This window comes from Chelonoidis abingdonii, chromosome 10, assembly GCF_003597395.2.
Source record: "Chelonoidis abingdonii isolate Lonesome George chromosome 10, CheloAbing_2.0, whole genome shotgun sequence".
NCBI classification, from domain to species: Eukaryota; Metazoa; Chordata; order Testudines; family Testudinidae; genus Chelonoidis; species Chelonoidis abingdonii.
The window spans coordinates 60,354,094-60,374,912 of record NC_133778.1 but is presented as its reverse complement, the minus strand read 5'-3'; the positions used below and the strand labels follow the sequence as shown (position 1 = coordinate 60,374,912).

The 20,819-nt window shown below is 41.0% G+C and overlaps 1 pseudogene; it reads right to left on the bottom strand.

Annotated features, from left to right (window-relative positions):
* The window catches only part of LOC116837364 (von Willebrand factor D and EGF domain-containing protein-like), a 276,210-nt pseudogene that overhangs the window by 175,826 nt on the left and 79,565 nt on the right, over nt 1-20,819 (bottom strand).

Here is a 20,819-nt window from a genome sequence, read left to right as displayed (position 1 = left end):
AAAATTCCCTTACACACCTAAGTTTCTGCTTCTGGACATTGGCTCGAGGTGCACATTGCTTCAATCCTAGATGCCTATCTCATGCTCAAACCCTAGTGTGATCCTCAAACCAGGTGAAGATTGGCATTCCATTCTCACTCACTTTCTGGCCCAAGGCTTATTTAATTGTTTGTACACAGTGGCACTCCTTCAACAAGTGAGATTCTCACACTGGAATAGTCCAGCGGGTAGGCCACGTTACCTGAGAGTTGGGAAAACTAAGGTCAAATTCCTTCTCATCAAAGAGGCAGGGAGGGGGAATTGAACGAGGGTCTCCCACATCCCAGGTGAGTACCCGAACCACTGAGCTAAAGGTTATAAGCAAGACTACTGCTTCTTCTTTCCTTTCCCCACCGCCAGTTTTGTGTGATGTTAGAATTCAGAGTTAGAATGCTCTGAGAGGCAGACCAGGCCCAACAGGAAAGATAGAAAAGGAATGCCTACTTTGAGGCTGCCAGGGCTTATGTATCAATGTGCATGCCTAGTGGCAGAAAGGTAGGTGCCTTGGTTACTTTAATGTCAGAAATGAGGGACTTTACGCTTCTCCAGAGTCAGGCAGGAGCTGAGTAGGGGTTCTGAGGATCTCAGTGACACCTAAATGTTAGACTTAGGTGCCTAAGCTCGGAGTTAGGTACCCGAGTACTTCTGTGGATCTGGGACTTACAGCCTTAGGCCCCAATCCTACAATATAAGGGAGGCCGCCTCCTCCTACTCCTCCTCCCCACTCTCCTGCTGATTCATATGGAGTTGAGCATGTGCCACCATTGTTCTTGGAAGAAAAAGCTTAGGCACCTCACTCCAACCTGGACTTCTGTGCTGATGTCCATGAGAGGGATTGAGCTTAGGACACAACACTCAAAAAGTTGGCATCTGCTATTGGCTAGCTTAGGTGGCTCCTTGTCTAGTGTGTTGGGTTTTATGGATCTCAGTCTTAGGCATCTATCTCACTCCATGCACCGTATAGAGAGCTTAGGTGCCTAACTCAGGGTTTATAGATTCCACTGAGTGGTTATAGCTGGAAAATTTCCAGCTGCCCTGTTAAGAGCTAGGGGTGTAGATTACTGTAAGTTTACTGGAATCTTCTCAGTTGTCTATATAATTTTCAGTAATGTACTAGAAAATGAGTCCAGAACAGGTGTATTTTTGATTAATATCTTCACAGGAGATCACTTGCATTTGATTAATCAACTTTCAAAGATTTACTGGGGCTTGCTGCGATGAAATTTAATGCAATAAATTATTGGAATAAACCACATTGGTATAATCCCCAATTTACATCGGTGCAATACATCTGCATTAGGGGTTTTGCAGTGGTGTAATTTACATCAATGAAAACTTCTCTAATGCAACCAGAAAGCTTGGAGTATGTCAGCAATAATCTCCCAAAATGATACTGTTGGGAATAGGTAACACAGTCAGCCAAATCCACTAAAGGTCTTGACGTCATGGACTTCAATGGGAGTTATCAGTGCTCAGCACCTCTCGATTTTTCAGTTCAATAACAATGTTTAACACTTTACCAACATTATCTAATTAATTGTCCCATACTTCTAAGAGGTAAATAAGTTTTAATTCATAATTAGGCACCCACTAATCTTTTAAATTATTTGGTTCAAAAATCCTAAATAAAAAAAAATAAATTAACTTCCCCATTGCCAATAACAATGGAATATGCCTTTACTGTTGCTTCATCCAGTGGTGTCTCTTTCCATTTACCAGCAGTTTCAACAATCAACTACTCTGATTTATAAAGAACCTAACAATGTTCAATCAGTGCACAAAGAAGTTAAATTTGATTGGTTCCGTTGCTTGGGAAATGCATTGAAAGCATGCTATAAAAAATAAGTGGTGCCATGTGTGAGAAACATATTTTGTATTTAGTGGGAGATAGGTGGCTCTTTGATACACAATTGCATGATGGTTACATCATTGTGATATCGCATCTATTATCCACAAAAACTTTGCTTTGGCTTTGCTTTCAGATGTTTTTTCATAATAATATTTAGTAAATAAGTTTACCTATTTCAGTCTGAGGCATCATAAAATCCATTTAATATTCAGGGCCACCAGTATGTATTACTTAATCTTGTATTTAAGAATTTGCTTTTATATAATACAGATGAAAATTCTAATTTATGAAAGAGGCTTCGTGTATTCCTGAGAAACAAACATGAAGGATGAAACCTCTGGTTCACATCTGTCATTATGATACAGTATAGGTATATGAGGTTGCTGTGTGTGCAAGAAAAAGAGAATTAGAAAATAATGCACAGATTTTTAAAAATTGTAATCCAGGGAGTGGTTGGATTAACAAAAGAAAAGTAGAGAATAACTGAGCAATTGCATTTTTATTTTCTTCACAAAATCTACCATAGAGGTTAATCAGGAGAGGGTGGGACTTCAAGTGAATCTGAGAACAAAGAGAAACCCCAGCTTGGTTTTATTTCACACCAATGACTAATGCCTATGCCTAATATTTAGGAGTTATTTTGTGATGCAGAAACCTAATCACTGAGGAAATATTTTCTGCCTTGTGTGAGGAAAGCTCTCCAATTTCTGTACTAGAATTTAAAATGTCTCCAAAGGTGCTGAATATTTTGTCAAATTCTGGAATGACTTTGTATGCTGATTTAGAAGATGGAAATTCTTAAAAAACCCAATACTGAAAGTAATATTAAATGACTAACTAAAAAGGGAATTGGATGTTGCCTGTAACAGGGTGGCTTGCCCTTTAAGGGCCCCTTAGCCAACCTGTGATTAGCCACACTTGGGAGAGATCAGGGTGATTGCCCCATGAGAACAGCAAAAGGCTGCAATGAAGGGGAGAATTCTCGGTAGTTAGACTCTGCTAATGTAACCTAGGTGCCTAATCGGGAGATATCTCTTTAAGAGATCTATTGAGGGTGGGTAGAAGTGAGTTGTTGCTAGGCAGGTGCACAATTAGCTCTGCACATCTGGAAGTTTCTGGAACTGGATGTGATAGTTTTGGATATGCTCAATAGGTTACCTGTAGCTGGATTCAGACTCCATGAAGGCAAGCAGTCAGGGCTGCTGCTTTACAAAAGGCCATGCGTGGGCTGGGAGAAGCCGAGCCCAGAAGCAGAAAGCAGGCTGTTTTCCATAACTATGAAACATTTTGAAGCAGGGTTTTGTTTTTTGTTTAAATCTATATACTTAACTGAGTGGTTGGTTAATCAGCTGACTGGCTAACTGATTTCAGCAGAGAAAGAGTCTGCATGGATTCCAGTTTAAGATTCCTACAAGCAAGTGGAGGGAAAATGTTGCTTTTGACTGAGCAGACTGTATAGATTTAGAGGTGCCACAGAACTCTTAGCTGCTTGTATAGATTTGGTGATCAAAGAGTCTAACTAAGACTCAACCTCAGCTTTTGGGAACCTTGAGTTTCTTCTCACTGTGCAGACTGACCTGCTTAGATTTAATTTGTTTTCTTTATTTATGTTTATCTGTGAAGATTATCTATGTGGATGATAAAGTAGCCATGTTATGTTGTAAAAAATAAATTTTGTTTCTTTATCATAAGATTTTATAAAGTTGGTACATAAGAATTAAGTTCCTTCTGTTCCTTTGACCCTGTAATCCTTACTGAAAATCCTTAGAGTATATCTACACTACCTGCCGGATCAGCGGACAATGATCGATCCAGTGGGGGTCGATTTATCATGTCTAGTCTAGACACGATAAATCACCCCTGAGCACTCTCCCATTGACTCCTGTACTCCACTGCCATGAGAGGCGCAGGTAGAGTCGATGGGGGAGCAGCAGCAGTCGACTCACTGCGGTGAAGACACCATGGTAAGTCTATCTAAGTATGTTGGCTTCAGCTACGTTATTCACGTAGCTGAAGTTGCATAACTTAGATCGATTCCCATCCCCCACTCCAAGACCTGGCCTTCGAGATTGAATTTTGGATGTCCAGCTGCTTTTCTATGGGAGTTGGGCGGGGGGTTAGGCACTGGAGAAGGACAATGAAGTGAACTCTAAACCACCCCAAAGTTTCACTAGGAATGAGCAGGATCTAACAGAGAATCAAGACTGAGGGTAGGTCTATAGTTAACATGCTGCATCGGTGCAGCTGTGCTGTGGCGGTGCTTAAATGAAGACACTCCTACATTGACATGAGAGCTTCTCCTGTCAGTGTAGTTAATCCACTTTCCCAAGAGATGGTAGCTGTGTTGACAGGAGAAGCTCTCCTGTTGACCCCTGAGCGATGTAGTTATACCGATATAGATCTGTAGTGTAGACTTGGCCTGAGATTCAAGCCAGGTAATATCTCAGAGTGGTTTGCCAAAGCAGGAGAGGCCCCATGCAGGCAGGCCGGGAAGGAGGAAGAGAAACCTTTGTGTTGAATTTTGGATGACCCTGAAAATTTTATTTGGAGTGTTTATTAATGTAATAAAGCACAACCTGTGAAGGGATGGGAATGGACAAAATTGTTTTTGAGTTTCTTGAACAGTCCAAGAGGGGAAACTTTGCCAGACTGCTGGTAGTGTGATCCTATGCCATGAGGGGGCACATGGGAGGCAGACAACCTGTTGTGCTGCCCATCACAGATGGCTGAGGAAGATTCTACACATTTCACGGAAAGACAAAATAATAAATGTGAGAGTAAGGGAAATGATAGAGCAGGACATTAGATAATATCGTCAGAGAAAGAAGGCTCAGGTGGTTGGGAGACGTTCAGCAAGCATTGAACAGGATACCCAAGGGAAGAATGAGAAAGTGAGGAAGGCCAAGGAAGAACTGGTGGAAAACAGTGACAGAGGATATTGAATGTGCTACAATCATCTGAGAAGAAGTGTCACAACTAGTAAGAGACTGTAATCAGTGGAGGAACTGGACTGCCTGATGTGTCAGCAGCACAGGAGGATCTAAGGTGAGGGATTTGGATATGACTATGATTAGACATTGCCAGTAGTCTCTTAAAGGAAAAGTGACACAAGCCCCAACACTGAACTTTCCCAAACCATCAGGACAGATAAGATGGTTGAACTGGTGCTGGTATATTGATAGAAACCGCTGACCGACAAGATATTCTATTATGAATCATTTGGAAAGATCTGGACATCAGTGACCCCGCTGGTCTAAGCCAGTTTAAGGGAGTATGATAATTCCTGGAGATAGTCCATTAACAGTATGTATGAGACCTTGTGCTGAAGAAATCTGGGTTCCCTTTACCACACAGAATGCAAGTTAGTGGTTGTGGTTCTAAATTTTGTGTCTTGTTTGTTTATAATAACTCTAAGCTGCAAACATTAGAGCTCTTTTGAGAAGCAACAACTATGACTAATGTGTGGTGTATCAAAAGTATTGTTACTGCCGCCAGACACAGTCATCATTTGGAGAATCAATTTTTTAGTTTATACTTTTCCTAAAGGTTACAGAGTGAAATCTATGCTCTTTTTTTCCTATCTGTAAATGGGCAGGAGAAGCTCATCTGACTACATGTGATGGGCCTCAGTGTTCATTGTGCGCTGGTGTGGCAAAGTTTGCTAGTCAAATGTCATTCATGTTGCTTTCCTTGTGTTTTTCATCACACATTAGTCATGTTCATTGCTTCTCAAAACAGCCTATAATTCACTAATTGCTCTTTTAGTGGTATATAATGTCTGTGTTCATTGAGGAGCCTCCATAATGTTAGCAGGTGATGCTCTGTTATCTTTGTTCCTTTCTGGTGTCTTGCTTGCATACACTTTTTAATAATTTTTATTATGAAGCCTGTTTCATTATCCCATTTATGCTTTCCCTTTATTCTTTTACATTAGGCCTGTCCTTTTTTTTTTATTTGTTTGTTTTAATTTAATTTTGATGCTACTTTAGTTCTTTCTGTGAAGGTCATTTTGTCACAATTGGCACTGACAATTGCTCTCTGCATTCCTCCGCCCTCCCCAGTACTATGGAGTAATTCTAGGAGTGGTGAATGCTTCTCTTCTTTGTGTTTTTTCTCCCCTTGTGAAGTGAATTTGGCAGTACTTTCAGAAGGAACTGTTGCTTGCATCTGTTAGCCGCAGCCTGGACTCTTTGGGGCACAGATATTTGCAAGTTTGGGTTGTGCACCTGCTTGAATTGGTTGTTGGGAGGCAATTCAGCATTGTGCCTAAGCGAAGGCTGAGAGCACATGCTGAGGTGTCTGTAATTGGTTAGCACCCCCAGAGAACACAAAGGGAAAGGAAACACAGAGCTAACAAGGTCAGTATCAGCCTTTATCCCCTAGGGAAATTCAAGAGGCAATGTCTAAACTGAAAAGCTGTTTCAATCAAAAGTATTTTGCTACTGGAGGAATGAGTTTGTGGGCAGCACCTGGATCTCAGGAATGCGGGACCAAGGATATACTCCACATTTTAATTCCTCTACATAGGGGAGTTTTCACTTTTATTTTTTTGCTTTTTCAGTTTGTCAACTTATTTCATTTGTTTAATTTGTAAGCAAGAGACAATGAGTATGGCTACACTTGCAGCTGTACAGTGCTGGGAGTTACAGCTGTCTTCGTACAGCTGTGTAGGGAAAGCGCTGCAGTGTGGCCACACTGACAGTTACCAGCACTGCAGTGCGGCCACATTTGCAGCATTTGCAGCACTGTTGGGAGTGGCTGAACAGGCATTTTGGGATACCTCTGAATACCTTTGGAGGCCAATTACAGCGCTTTTGGTGGCCACACTGGCGGAGCAGCGCTGCATCACCAGCACTGCAACTATTATACCCCAGGCAGAGCAGGAGTGCAGCCAGTGCTGCAGCCAGGAAGATGCAGCGCTGTATGTGCCTTGCAAGTGTAGACAGTGAGTAAGTTGCAGCACTGTAAACCCACCACCAGCACTGCAACTCTCCAGTGTAGCCAAGCCCAGAGTCTATAGCAGGCCTGCACAACTCATAAAGCAGCGAGGGCCATATTACTTCAAAGAAAACAGCTGAGGGGTGAAACCCCCCTGCCCCCTGAAACACTCCCCCCAGTGCCGCCTGTCCTGCAGAAACAAACCCTCCTTCCCCAGCTCTGCGCTGCCCTGCCAAAACAGTGGTATTGAGCCTTGGTAATATGTTAGAGTGGGCCCCTAAGGTGGTATAATTAAGGTAAATGAAAAATGTCTTTTTGCTAGAAGTAGAAGATCTTCCCTCCATTTTGTGGTCAATTGCCCTGTTGAATGAATGAGGTGTGAATGAGGAAGGCATGGAAGGCAGCACCTCCAGACAGCTGCAACCCTTGGAGAGGGGACATGAGCCAGACCAAGGACAATCAAACTTTTCAAGCGGGCTAACTGAAGAGCAGACATACTGATGGCTTTGGGGTTAGAAGCAAGCACCTTCCTTTGGAACACCCTCTTGCAGCATTGGGACAACACCCAGCCCAGAGAAAAGCAGCAAAAAGGACCATTTTTTATGAGAACAAGATCAGTAGAACAGTTCAGTCACCGACTCGCCGCTGCCTCCTCACCCCCCCCCCAATATAAAGCCCACCCCCGCACTGCCCGTCCGCTCGCTTGTTCAGCCCTCACGCCCTGGCTCGCCTACTCACTCCCTGCTGCCCATTTGCCTACTCAGCCCCCCTGCCCCGCCACTGGCTCACCTGCCCTCCCCCACTGCCCGTCTGCTTGATTGTTATCCCCTCACCCACCCGCCCGGCTCATCTCCTCACCCCCTGCCACCCGCTCGCCTCCTCAGCCCCCCTCCCCCGCCGCCAGCTCACCTGCCCCCTGCCACTGCCCGCCCGCTCAGCCTGTCATCCCCCCACCCCTCCAACTTGCCTACTCATCCTCTGCCACATGCTTGCGTCCTCAGCCCCCCCCGCCGCCGCCGCCAGCTCACCTGCCTATCTGCAGCTGGCTCGCCTGCTCCCCCTGCCGCCAACTCACCTGCCTGCCCGCCACTGGCCTCTTACCTTCTGCCGCTGGCTCCCCCTTGCTCTCCAGACTGCCACTGGCCTCTTCACCACCCCTCCCACCTGCCAGCAAGCCATTGGTTTGCCCCTCCCTGCTGCTTGCCTACTCACCCCCGTGGGCTGCACAGTGAGCCCACGTGGGCAACATGCGGCCTGCGGGCCATGTTGTGCAGTCCTGGTCTATAGATTTGCTGTTCTGAAGTTATATACGACTCATGAGTGTCAGAGCTGAAATCTGCAGCTTTCTCCCCTACTGTAAGTTTATTTTTTTCCCCTAAACATGCCTGAGTTGCTTGGTTTTGATTTCTCCTGACAAAGATTTTTCTCTATGGCCATGGAATAATATTCAGAAAAGGCTATACCTACCTTAATGTTTATAGAAACATTCAGTAAGACTTTCAAAAGAGCTTTACAAACATCTTTCAGTTAGGAACCTAAATAAATAGCCAGATTTTTAAAAGAGCCCAGCCTCCCATTATGCACCTAAATGATGAGTTCACGTTTCCCAGTGGGGCCATTGTTCTCATATGCTTTAATTAAGTGCTTTAATGAGGCAAGCCCTCGATTTTTTGTTGTAGTTTAAATCCCATTTTAGTTCAATTGAACTGCATGAGATAAAACCTGAATTCATGCCTAATATTGCTTAGAATTAGTGAGTTCATTGTATCAATTGATAAACAGTTAATTGTATCCACCTGATATCACCTTTGTGCTTGTCACATTTATATAGTACAAGGTAGTGCTTATTATGATGTCAACAGGAATGTCTGAATGATGATCTTAGCTCTTTATAGCAATCTTTTACTAGAACATGGATCATATTTGAATACTTTTTTCCTTCTATCTGTTTAGAATTTTGTCCCTGCCTTGTTAATTAAAATCAGTTCACTACAACCAGTGATTGAAACATCCAATAATAACTGCTTATTAATGGGTGGAAGCTGAGCTGTTATTAATACAAATTATTTTGTTCCAGAGGTTCTGCTCAAATTAAATGGCAAATCAAATTAAATGGTGATTTAATTAAGTGGAATAGAATGTAGAGGACAAAATTTAGAAGGTGAAGATCTAAAAGAAGCACATTCTTCCAGTGCTGACATATAACAGATACAATGCTTCATCAACAGGATGAAACAGGTATTTTCTACCATTCAGATAAGACTTAAGAAACCAATGGTAAGAATTACGATGCAAGTTAAGAAACTTAACAAGTGATAAAACCCTACAAACTTGAATAAAGGAGTCGAAGTTGGGGAGGCTAACGAAACAAAGGATGGATTGCTAAAGATACCTTGCAGAGATGAGTACTACCAAATACTGAAAATTACTGAATTGTAAAGACAAGATATATTATAGAATAATTGCACATATACAGAAAACCTGGATAAACAAAATATGACTTTTTAAACAATTTCTTCCATGATGGACTAACAGAAGCAAATATATATTTTATAATTAAATTTGTATAGTATATATAATCCTAGGAACCTCATAAAAGCGACAAGTATGATTTAACATTCCATATAATGTAAAATTATGGAAATAACTTTTATTTGTCTTGACAAAGCATGCATAGTTAGCAGTTGCTCTTACTGTGAATATATAATATTGTTTTTTAACTTCATAAATATTTTGTATGTAGCGTGATATATAATATTTTTAAAAGGGGACTTTAAATTGAATTTTTCATCTTCAAAGTGCTTTACAATCATCAATTAATCTATTGTTCTACAGAATAGACTCTTGGTTTGATAATGCGTTGGACACCATTTTAATCTCATACAATGGTCCTCAGTACACAATTGATATTTGATAAGGATACAATGGAATTAATCTGGCAGAGCACCCATTGTACAGAAGGTCTGAATTTGGCCCATAAATTCTGTTTTCTAGATTTCAAAATTGTACATATTAACTCCACCTGAAAATGAATATCAATTTTCTTATCCTTTTCTACAGAGTCACATGTGAAACAACTAGCTTTTTTTTTTTTTTTTGGTAGAAAGCAACTAACCCATTTATGAGACCAAGTAATACACTGTGGCAACAATACTAATTAAAAATATTTGCATCTTGTTTCTCTCTGTCATTTGTCACTTACACTCTTTTTCAACTGATATAACTCTGTTGCCTTCATGTGGAGTTACTCCTGATTTACACTTGTGTAAATGCAAACAGAATCAGGCTTTCATAAACAGATAGCTAAGGGTTAATGTCTCTTTCACCTGTAAAGGGTTAACAAAGAGTGACCTGCAACACCTGACCAGAGGACCAATCAGGAGACAAGATACTTTCAAATCTCAGTGGAGGAAGCCTTTGTTGTGTTTTTTTGGTTTGCGTTGTTCTCTCTGGGATCTGAGAGTGACCGACGTACTACAGGCTCTCTAATTTTCTATTCAAGTAGTAGTGCAAGTAAAAAGGCAGTTTAGTCTTTTTAATTGGTTTTCTGTATTTGCAAATGTGTATCTGGCTGGTAGAGTTCTAATGTGTATTTGGCTGGAAGTATTTTAAATATTTTCTGTTGAGGAGGTTTTCTCCAGTTTCTATAAGCTGAAAGACCTGTAATATTCCATCTTGAATTTATGGTATTATCTTTACTCTTTCTGTCTTTTATTAAAAACTTTCTTTTTAAAGACCTAATTGATTTTTACCTCTGTGTTAATGCTAAGTATTGAGTCTGTACTCACCAGGACTTGGGGGGGGGGAGAGGTAAATTTCCTCTTTGTTTTAGATTCAGCGGAGCTTGAATCTGTATTGCCTCTAGGTGAGGGGAAGAGGGGAGGGGTGGAGGTGGAATCCCTCTGTTTTAAGATTCAAGGAGTTTGAATCACTGCCTATCTCTCCAGGATAACCCAGGGAGGAAAAGCCTGGGAGGGGGGGAGAAGGGGGAGGAGAAACCTGATTTCTGTGTGTTGTGATTCAAGGAGTTTGAAGCATGGCGATCTCCTGGTGTACCCAGGGCGGGAAAGATCTGGGAGGAAGAAAGGAGGGGGAAGGGAAATGGTTTATTCCCCTTTTTTGTGAGACTCAAGGAATTTGGGTCTTGGGATCCCCAGGGAAGGTTTTGGGGAGACCAGAGTTTATCAGGCACTCCAAGTCCTGATTAGTGGCAGCTGGTAATTAAGCTTAGAGGAATTCATGCTGGTACCCCATTTTTTTTGGACTCTAAGGTTCAGATTGGGGCTAGATGCCATGACATAGGCCCTTTGAATTCATTCCAGTAGTGTGGAGACCAGAATTACTTGGAATAGACTAACCTCTAAAAAGTACTTTGTGGGTAATGATGACCATATAAACTGTGAGGGCAAAATCCTCCTGTCAGTTAAATCCAGGCAACCCCATTTTTGGTTACTTGCTGTTAGAGTTTTACTACGATTGTCAAGTCTCCAGGATTGTCCCGGAGTCTCCACAAATTAAAGATTAATCTTTAATTAAAAATTGTCATGATGAAACCTCCAGAAATACGTCCAACCAAAACTAGCAACCCTAGGTTTTATAGATGTGACAGAAAGGAAAAGTTGCACCTACTGAATTTATTCAAGTACACAGATGTTTAGGTCTTAATTTTTACTAACTTCTACACATTTTGTTGGCATTTCTGCAGGCCTATTGTTGATCATGAAACAATACCACCCTTGTGGCAATGAGTGATCACAAGCCAGCTCCTAAATTGCTGTTTTCTGTAAGTCCAATTAATCAAAATTGGTGCTGCGGTAGGGATTGTGCAGAATCTGGTGTCCTTCTGGAAAGCATTCCGGAGCTAAAGAAAGGGTTAAAAAGAATAAGGGTTACAAAATATCCATTTCAGTTTGGAGCCAAGGAGCCGATGTTCAAATCCAGATTAGGTTCAGGCTAGGATTTAAAGCCAAATCATAGCTAGAGGTCAAATTTGGATTTGTCAACTCTAAAATCTCAGGACCTTTAGTTATAGGATGTTTGCCATCTTGGTCTGAAATCTTACCCGATTTTGACCACATTTGAAACAGAAGCAGAGAATAAAGCCTTTCTTGTTTTGTATCGAACTTGGGTTTGGTTCTAGGGAGTGGCATCTGAGGGCTTGCCTACACTGCCCTGCAGTTTGGATGTGAATCGCGGTGAGCATCAAAATGATGTGTTGAAACTTGTATATATATGGAGATACACCTATCTCACAGATTGGGAAGGGACCCTGAAAGGTCATTGAGTCCAGCCCCTTGCCTTCATTAGCAGAGCCAAGTACTGTTTTTGCCCTAGATCCCTACATAGCCCCCTTAAGGATTGGGCTCACAACCCTGGGTTTAGTAGGCTAATGCTCAAACCATTGAGCTATCCCTCCCCCTTTCCCTGTGTGAACACTGTAGGCACAAACTAAAAGGTTCCTAGCTCACATTAATGTAAAGTCCTGTTTGAAGAGGGCTAAACGTGAATTAGAAAACTTTTTGTCCATGCCTGCAGTGTCCACATGGGGGAGTTACAGCACCGCACTTTAATGTGCGCTGCTGTTCAAACCCCATACTCTGAACTGCAGAGCAGTATAGACATAGCTTGAGCCTCCTCTCCTCAAAATTCAAAATAAAAAGAGAGGATGATCTGAGGTTCCAGATTTGGTAATCTGATGATACAATTTTTTGATTTTTTTTTTTTTTGTTTTAACTCAAGTACTGTTTATGATTATTTTTAGTTTCATATAAAGTGATATTCCCTAGCACTAAAATATGGAACATCCTTCCCAAACTTTTCAATATTTATCATTCTAGATTATGAACTAGTTTTATTTAAACCAAGAAAATAAAATATGAACAGTTTGCAAAGAATTATTAAAGAATAAATAGCCTGAAAACAACAACTGGTTACATTCAGAATGAAAGCTAAGATAGAATTTATTTGAAAGCATTTATGCTGAAAGGTACACTGTGATACTTTCTCATGATCTAGGTTAAATAATATCTTTTTCAAAGATTTTGTTTTTATTCACTTGGTTTTGGTTTCCCCTTTCCCCCAAATAACTGGGGACTCATAAATTGTATAAGAAATAATGTACATCTCCTTAAATACTAAAAGATCTAAAAACATTTAACATTGTAAAGCCTTGAAAATAATTTAGCTATCTAGCACTAATACAATTCTCTCTTACTACTAGAAGTTCAAAACATGCAAAAATTGTATGAAAATTGTTCCTTGGAAACTCAGGTATTGTCAGCGTGTTGAATCAACACTGTTATAGATGGAAGGTCATTTTGTCTATCCCTCTTCCTTGTTTTATTGTTCTCCTGAATCTTAGTATCCTATGGTTTCTTGTTAAGCAATGGCTTGATGACTTCTAGTGATTTTATTTATTTCCCAGGTGTTTGTAGTCAGAAAATTAATGTGTGGTTAGAAAAAAATGCACCTTTTTACTCAGCTTTCCGTCTGTTTCCCTGAATCCTATCTGCTTTCTTTACAGAAAAAAAAAAAATTGACCATGTTAGTACTATAGAGTCAATTCAGCTGTGGAAGAATGGTCTCTAGTTTGCTTCATGCCTCTATTTCAACAGAACTGTCAGCCAGCTTCTCACAGCAGTAATTTTTAATTACCAGTGATGATGTACAAGGCAGAGAGAACATAGCAGGATGTTCACATCCAAACTTTTATGTGTAGGGCTGGCAGTAGCTGGCTTTATAAACAAAGGATATTTTATATGAAATCCCCACTAAATCATTTCTCAAATGTCACTTTTCAGATTGTAACCCTGTTTTAATATTGCTCCAGTGACACTGAAACAGATTTCTCATTTTTATTTTGTTGATAAGATACTCAAAAGGTCAAAGTCAATCTACTTACATTAATATTTTTAAAGATTATTTTTATTTTGTCGATAGTAAAGCAATGGTACACAAGACAAATGGTGCATTACAGAACCATTATCACAGCTTGTAGGGCACTTTATCAATCAAAGGCCAGAGCAATATTAATGCAAAGTTTCAATTAAATTAAATTTACTGCATTTTTTAAAATTTTGTAATGCCCCAACCTGTTTTCCTAGAAGGGTAAGAAGCATTTCACAGCGACTGCTGGAAAATACTGTACAAATAGTTATGTCTGGTCCTGCTTTCTTCAGAATTCCTTTCTGTGGATGTGCAGCCAGTCCTGGAACTGCATTGCATTAAAACTGGGTTTTGCAAAAGGGGTTAAGTGGGAGTTAAGCGATCTTCAGTAGTGCATAAGCCTTGAGCCAGCCTTATGCACAAAGGTGAATTTTACCCTGAGCTAATAGCCTGCTAGCAGATCAGAGAGCTTCTGTGCTCCACATAGACCCTTTTTCTGGATTGTTTACTCATGTTTGTATTATAAAATCAAATTGTGATAGTATCTATTAAAATGCTTTTTGGTATCTGTGCCATATTAGTTTGTTGCACCTTCAAGATGAATGTCTCAATGGGAGCCCAAATCTTTACATTAACATTGCTGTAATACAGAAGGAATTCAACCCTGGGTATATATTGGGCCTGGTTCTCAGAATTGTAGTATTTCACACCCACTTTGTATTGAATTTGCACTCATGAAAATGACTACACAAGGTGCAGGGCAGCGGAGAATCAGGCCCTTTATGCTGTATTTTGTTAAATATACCACTCTGAGAACTGATGGGGAAAACTGACAAAGAAGAGGTCTGGAGACAGTGGGGCTCCCCTATGGAATGGACCATCACCAAACTCAGTGAATTTCCTGAGACTGAGAAGAGGAAAGGGCCTAATCCCACACAGAGGCTTTAATCCCCTCTGACTGCTATGTGGGGTGCCCAGGGCTTTCTCCCTGGCCACTTGTCCACAGTTACACCTACAGAAATTGGTCAGATTTTCAGTCTTCGCTCCCAGCAGCTTGCCTTGTACTCAACGGGGAGACCATCCCCCAGAACCACAGTAGGTTGCCTTGTTCTCAATAGGAGGCACTGAGCTGTTAATTTAGATGCCTAACTTGAAGCAGGACTCTCTTGGAAATCTTTTGTATTTCTAAACTCCTGACAAAGAATTAATAATAATAATAAAAGAGAGAGAGAGAAATTATGCAGAAAATAGTTAATGTAGTATTGCTGTATATATACTAATCTCAGTGTAGAAGGAGTTTATGCCTTGTTTTTTGTGAAGAATAGTACCTCACGACTTCTGTCCCAAGAGCTCAAAGCGCTTTACTATCCTTTTGCATGCATGGGGAAACTGAAGCACAGAGATCTTAAATGCCTTGCCCAGCATCACACAATGTATCAGAAGTAGTACTGGGAACAGAACTCAGTTTTCACAATTCCCTGTTGCCTATTCTAATTACCTCTCTTTGAAATGAAAAAACAAAAGATTCTGTGTATAAATAGAGTTTAAATATTATTCTTTGCACCGTATTACTGCAGGAGTCCTGTGATATCATTTTAAATGTAATTAATAATAGTCAGCTTTTCAATAACAATAAGACAGAATATTCTGTTTAAATGTAATTAATAACACTGCTCAAAATGAATTAGTAATAATATAAATCCACAAAACATGTTGTGGTCTTGTTGATGATTAACTACTCTCTTAAAACAAGGCAAATATATTAGATGTTGAAGACATGGCTAATTATTTTTCATTCTTCACGTCTTTATGTTTACAGTAGCTTAGAAAAAATCCTGTTTTGAGTGTTAACATTAAGAATATTCAACACAACTGAAATTTTCAAAGGGCAGGGAGGGAAGCCTAGGAGCACAGGAGACGGGCATGTTAGGACAAGGCAGGAGGGAAGTTAGCAAATTCAATTCAAGAGAGTATATTTGGACAAAGATAAGAATGCTCTTACTCCCCCTGTCCCTTTTAGCACGTGACATTTCTGAAGGCATGACTCAAACAACCACAATCTCTTAATGTTTTATTCTCTAAGAATCAGAATGTGTTTTACAGCCTCTGACTGTGGGCTAGTTATGCTTTCAGACTGTAGAAGTGCTAAGGCAACCTGATTAGCTGTCAACTCCATCCCAGTTAGAATGCTTGATTCTGTTCTCACTTACACTGGTGCAAATCAGGTGCACTAATATGAAAGCCAGAGCACAATCTAGCACAAATCATTTACTGTGTAGTTACTGAGGTATTGACTTTCCTAGGCAAAAACAGTACATTTTAGAAGCTTATGACAGTCCTTGTAAATCCTCACATGCAAATTGCAGGTCAGGGCACAGCCTAATTACCACTTCTTTAACAGGAAAAAATCTTTATAATTAGACTATGTTATGGAAGTATTGTTTAAAAAAACAAACCCAAAACAACAACCCTGTTATTTCCTGAAGCACTTCACCTGGAAACTATTTGCCTCTGTATGAAGGGAACTGCTGCTGTATTGACTTTAATCAAATGAAGACCCTTCTGTTCATTTTTAATGTATGACAAAGATGTGATGTCAAGCTTGTGTACTGTGATGAAAGTGTTCAATATAACAATTCCTCCCCTCTTCCCTCCCCCCCTGTGAGGAATAATAAAAGTCAATGTCCATGTCCTGTACTGAATTGTTATCATTCTCCCAGGGGCAGGCTAGATTGCCTTTAAACAGAAATATTTCTTTTTGTATGAGACAACTGTAAGTTTAATTTAATCTCACAGTTCTATTAGTATAATTGTATTACAGATTTATGAAAAGATGTGGACTTTTCAGGGGAGCCAAGGGGTCATCATCATTATGCTCATAAAGATTTAAAATATATAGTCAGCTTTCTTCCTGTCCAGTTTCAGTGCATATTAAGAATTAAATGATGTACAGTAGCTAGAACTTATATTAGTCTCCCATCTCTCTATAAAAAGATTCTTCTTGAACTATTATTACCATCAATACTTAAAGAGGTGTTGCTAAAAAGACATTATAATGTTTTGTTTGCTTGACTAGGTTTTAAAGCTTGCTTTTTTTTTTTGGAAAACCAACAATTTTGTGACAGCAGCTCCCTGCAAAAAGACACTGGAAATGGTTCTTTCTGACACATTCAAAGCAAATAAAACTCAATATATGTTGTGGCTGCTAAATAAAAAAGAGTGTTTGAGTAACGCTGTCAGCATTATAAAGAAAGTTTTAGGGCAGGTCTACACTACAAATTTACATCGGTGCAGCTGCACTGCATCTGATAATGATGTTCTCAGCCAATGGGAGAGAATTCTCCTGTCAGCTTAAGAAGTCCACCTCCACGAGAGGCAGTAGCTATGTCAATGAGAGAAGCTGTCCTGCCAGCGCTTCTCCACAGGGGGTTTAAGATCGGTATAACTATGTCACTCATGGGTGTGGATTTTTCACACCCCGAGCAATGTAGTTACACCAAAGTAAGTACACCTCTACCTCGATATAACGCGACCCGATATAACATAAATTCAGATATAACACAGTAAAGCAGTGCTCCGGGGGGACGGGGCTGCGCACTCTGGTGAATCAAAGCAGGTTTGACATAACGTGGTTTCACCTATAACACGGTAAGATTTTTTGGCTCCCAAGGACAGCGTTATATCGAGGTAGAGGTGTATATAGTGTAGACCAAACTTTAGAGTGAAATCCTAGTCCTATTGAAGTCAGTGGGAATTTTGCCTTTGGTTTCAACAGAAACAAAATTTCACCCTTAGTTGCTCAATAGATGTGCTGTTAATTAGTTATGCTCAGCTGAAACTGTCTGGATGGAAAGGCACAGACCTAATGGTGGAGAAACTGATGCAAAGAAAGTCAGATGTGTGAACTGCTACAGGACCACTATTTTGCTGTCCTGGGTATGCTTACATAATTGTGTTCCTGCCACAGTGCTCCTGCAAATAGACATATCTAGAGACATGTAATGGTCAAGGGAAAGGATGGCATGGCCACTACATAGTTTGTTCCCTTCTAGCATTGGCTGAAATAAGAAGGGTACAATAAAAGTGCCCCAGGATGCTATCCAGTATTCCATCTTAGATTTGATTTTTTTATTTACTTCCACTGTATTTACAGTCCATTTGGCAAACATTGATTCCTTCTACCTGTTTCTACCTGAGGTCACTGGCCAGATCCTCAGCGGCTATAAATCTCTGTAGTTCCACTGAAGGCTGTGCTGATTTACACCAGCTGCGATCTGGCCACAGGAACCATCAAGATGAAGGATTATTTACTTCCTTGATTTTCCAAGGTTGGCTGAGCTTTCCGAGGTAGATAGACTACGTTATTAAATGTATATCAGTCCATTCCTTTGCATTGCTTCTGCCTTTTCCATCTAGCTTCAATGGGGATAGCTTGAGCAGAGCTTGCATGGGGATGTCTGTACAAGCTGGGAATTGAACCTTCCAGCTCAGATGTAGACATATCTGAGAAGCCACGTAGCTCGTCTAAGGTATCCAGAGGTGTCATAAGTAGATAGGTAAGGTAAGGGTTAATTTTCTTTTACTGTAAAGGGGTTACAAAGGGAACCAAACAGCTGACCAGAGGACCAATCAGGAAACCGGATTTTCAAAAGTAAGGGTGGGAATCTCTGGAGGTTTTTGGCTTTGTTCTGGGTCTTTTTGTTTTCCTCGGCTGTGAGTAAACAAGCTTTTCTTCTAACTCCATCTTCTTTCAAAATTTCTACTAAACATCTGTAAGTACAAAAGGAAACAAAGTAATCGGCTGTGATGTGCTTTGATTTGTATTTAACAGGGTGTTGATTTGCTGGACTGGTTTAATTGGGCTATCTTTTAAATCAGACTGTTTATTCATATTTTCTTATAAGCAAGAGCCTGTATTGATCTCTTAATGCAGTATTATTCTTTTGTCCACAGAGAAGATAAGGGAGAGAGGGCACGCTGAGTGGCGGATGCCGAGTCTAACTCATGACGGGGAACACCACCCAAGGGACGGGGTGTGAGAAAAGTGTGAACACTCTCAATCCACACACCTGGATACGCTGCAGACGGCAACAAATCCAGGAGACTGTGCACCAGACTTCGCAACCATCTGTATCTACGCCATCCAGACGGACTGAAACGGCCATACACAACTCCATTGACACAGGTAATGTCACCCAATTAAACACCACCCTATCTCGGGTGCTCCCCCTCACGCACAAGTGCTATAAAGAGCGGTGAGATTACAGAACATTGCTACAGGATGGTATACAATACCGCTCATATCTACCATGCATGGGCATCTCAGTAGTTCTCGGTACCCAAACCTGATGGGAACTACGGCTGTTCTAGCGTGGACTACCACGTTTAAGCTAATAATGCCGAGTAACTCGCTACCAGACACACTATCGCAAATCGCCACAGCAGATGAGCTATCTGAAAAAGTATGGGCGATGCCAACAGTTCACTCTCTACAATGACTTAACAAAAAGGGTACTGCAGTCACTAACACCGCTAAGATGAACCTCGCAAGAGAAAGATTCAGACATTCGTACCATGCGGGGTAATCATGAAATTCCTAAGTGATCACTTACTTTACGAGGCATGCGTCAATGCACCCGCACCACCTTCCAGAGGCTTGGATAGACATGTCTACCAGCCGACTGGGAGCATACCTGCATTGCCATACCCATCGATGTGGGCCATCTATTTCAGACATCAACTCGCCCGAACACCTAGAACACCTGAAAAAGCGTTCTTACTGGAACCGCATCAGCAACAGCAAGAGACTCAACTGTGAAGGCACCAACAAAGTAGTCAAAACGGCCAAAACAGACTGACCTTATCCTGGACACCAGGTGGCTCGAGAGAACATAAACCCTCCTCCAGGGCACAAGGTGAGAGGCATCCAAAAGTGGCTGTCCCAAAGTCAACGAAACAGGTCCAATCCTTCTAGGCTTGGCCCGAGTACTACCGGCCGTATTATATGTACCACACATACAGCAAATCGCTGCCCACTGACAGCGACCCTGACCCAAGAAGCCCCCAGCCAACGCCAGTTAAATGACTGATGGAGTGTACAAGGAAGCCTTTAACCCCAACTAAAGCGTGACGCTACCACCGTCTGACCCTACTAAAATGACGTCCCAGACTTATGACAAACAAACATTCACCTAGTACCCACCGATCGCATACCTGAGCGTTGGTATAGGAGCAGTCTCTTTAATAGCAAAGAACGAACACAGGAATCCAGACTTCTCCAGTCCTGTCGTGGTTTCTCAGCAAGAAACTATCTGAGAGGAAAAGCACTGTCAGTCAGTGAAAAGAGAATGTATGCCATGTGTACCGCCTTAGGAAAAAAGCTACGTCCATATTGTTTGGGGATGGCCAGGTCATCCAGCTACAACTCGACAATACAAGCTCCGCGCTCACAACGTGCGACCTTCAATACAGCCAACAGAGGAACAAAAAAAAACTTCTCGTTGGAGTCTAACTCTCAAAGAATTTTGATATTCTCAAATTCAACACCATTTCAGCGAGCTTCTAAAAAAGTAGCGGATCGCACTCTCCCGCGAAAGTTTCCCGGAAATACACTGGATTAAAACTTTTCCTAACAATGTAGAAGTGCTTTAGTTTACATGCTTACTCAATAGATACTAACTGTACACAGGTGCAATCCGCTGTTTGGTATTTACTACCTCTGACTAGCAGTTTAAAGCTCCTAGGTAAAAAATCACCTCCAGTGAAATCTTTATACACTGCTCTTGGATTCTGGGGGCGAGCAGTGTCATACATTAGATCGGTAAGGTAACAGGTAATTTCTGAGGTAATTCTTACGTAAAGGCGGTTACAAAGGAATACCAAACACCTGACCAGAGACCAACTCAGGAAGCACTCGGATTGTACAAAAAGTAAGGGTGGGAACTCTGGAGGTTTTTTTGGCTTTGTTCTGGGTTTTTGTTTTCCTTCGGCTGTGAGTAAACAAGCTTTTCTTCTAACTCCATCTTCTTTCAAAATTTCTACTAACATCTGTAGTACAAAAGGAAAACAAAGTAATCGCTCTGTGATGTGCTTTGATTTGTATTTAACA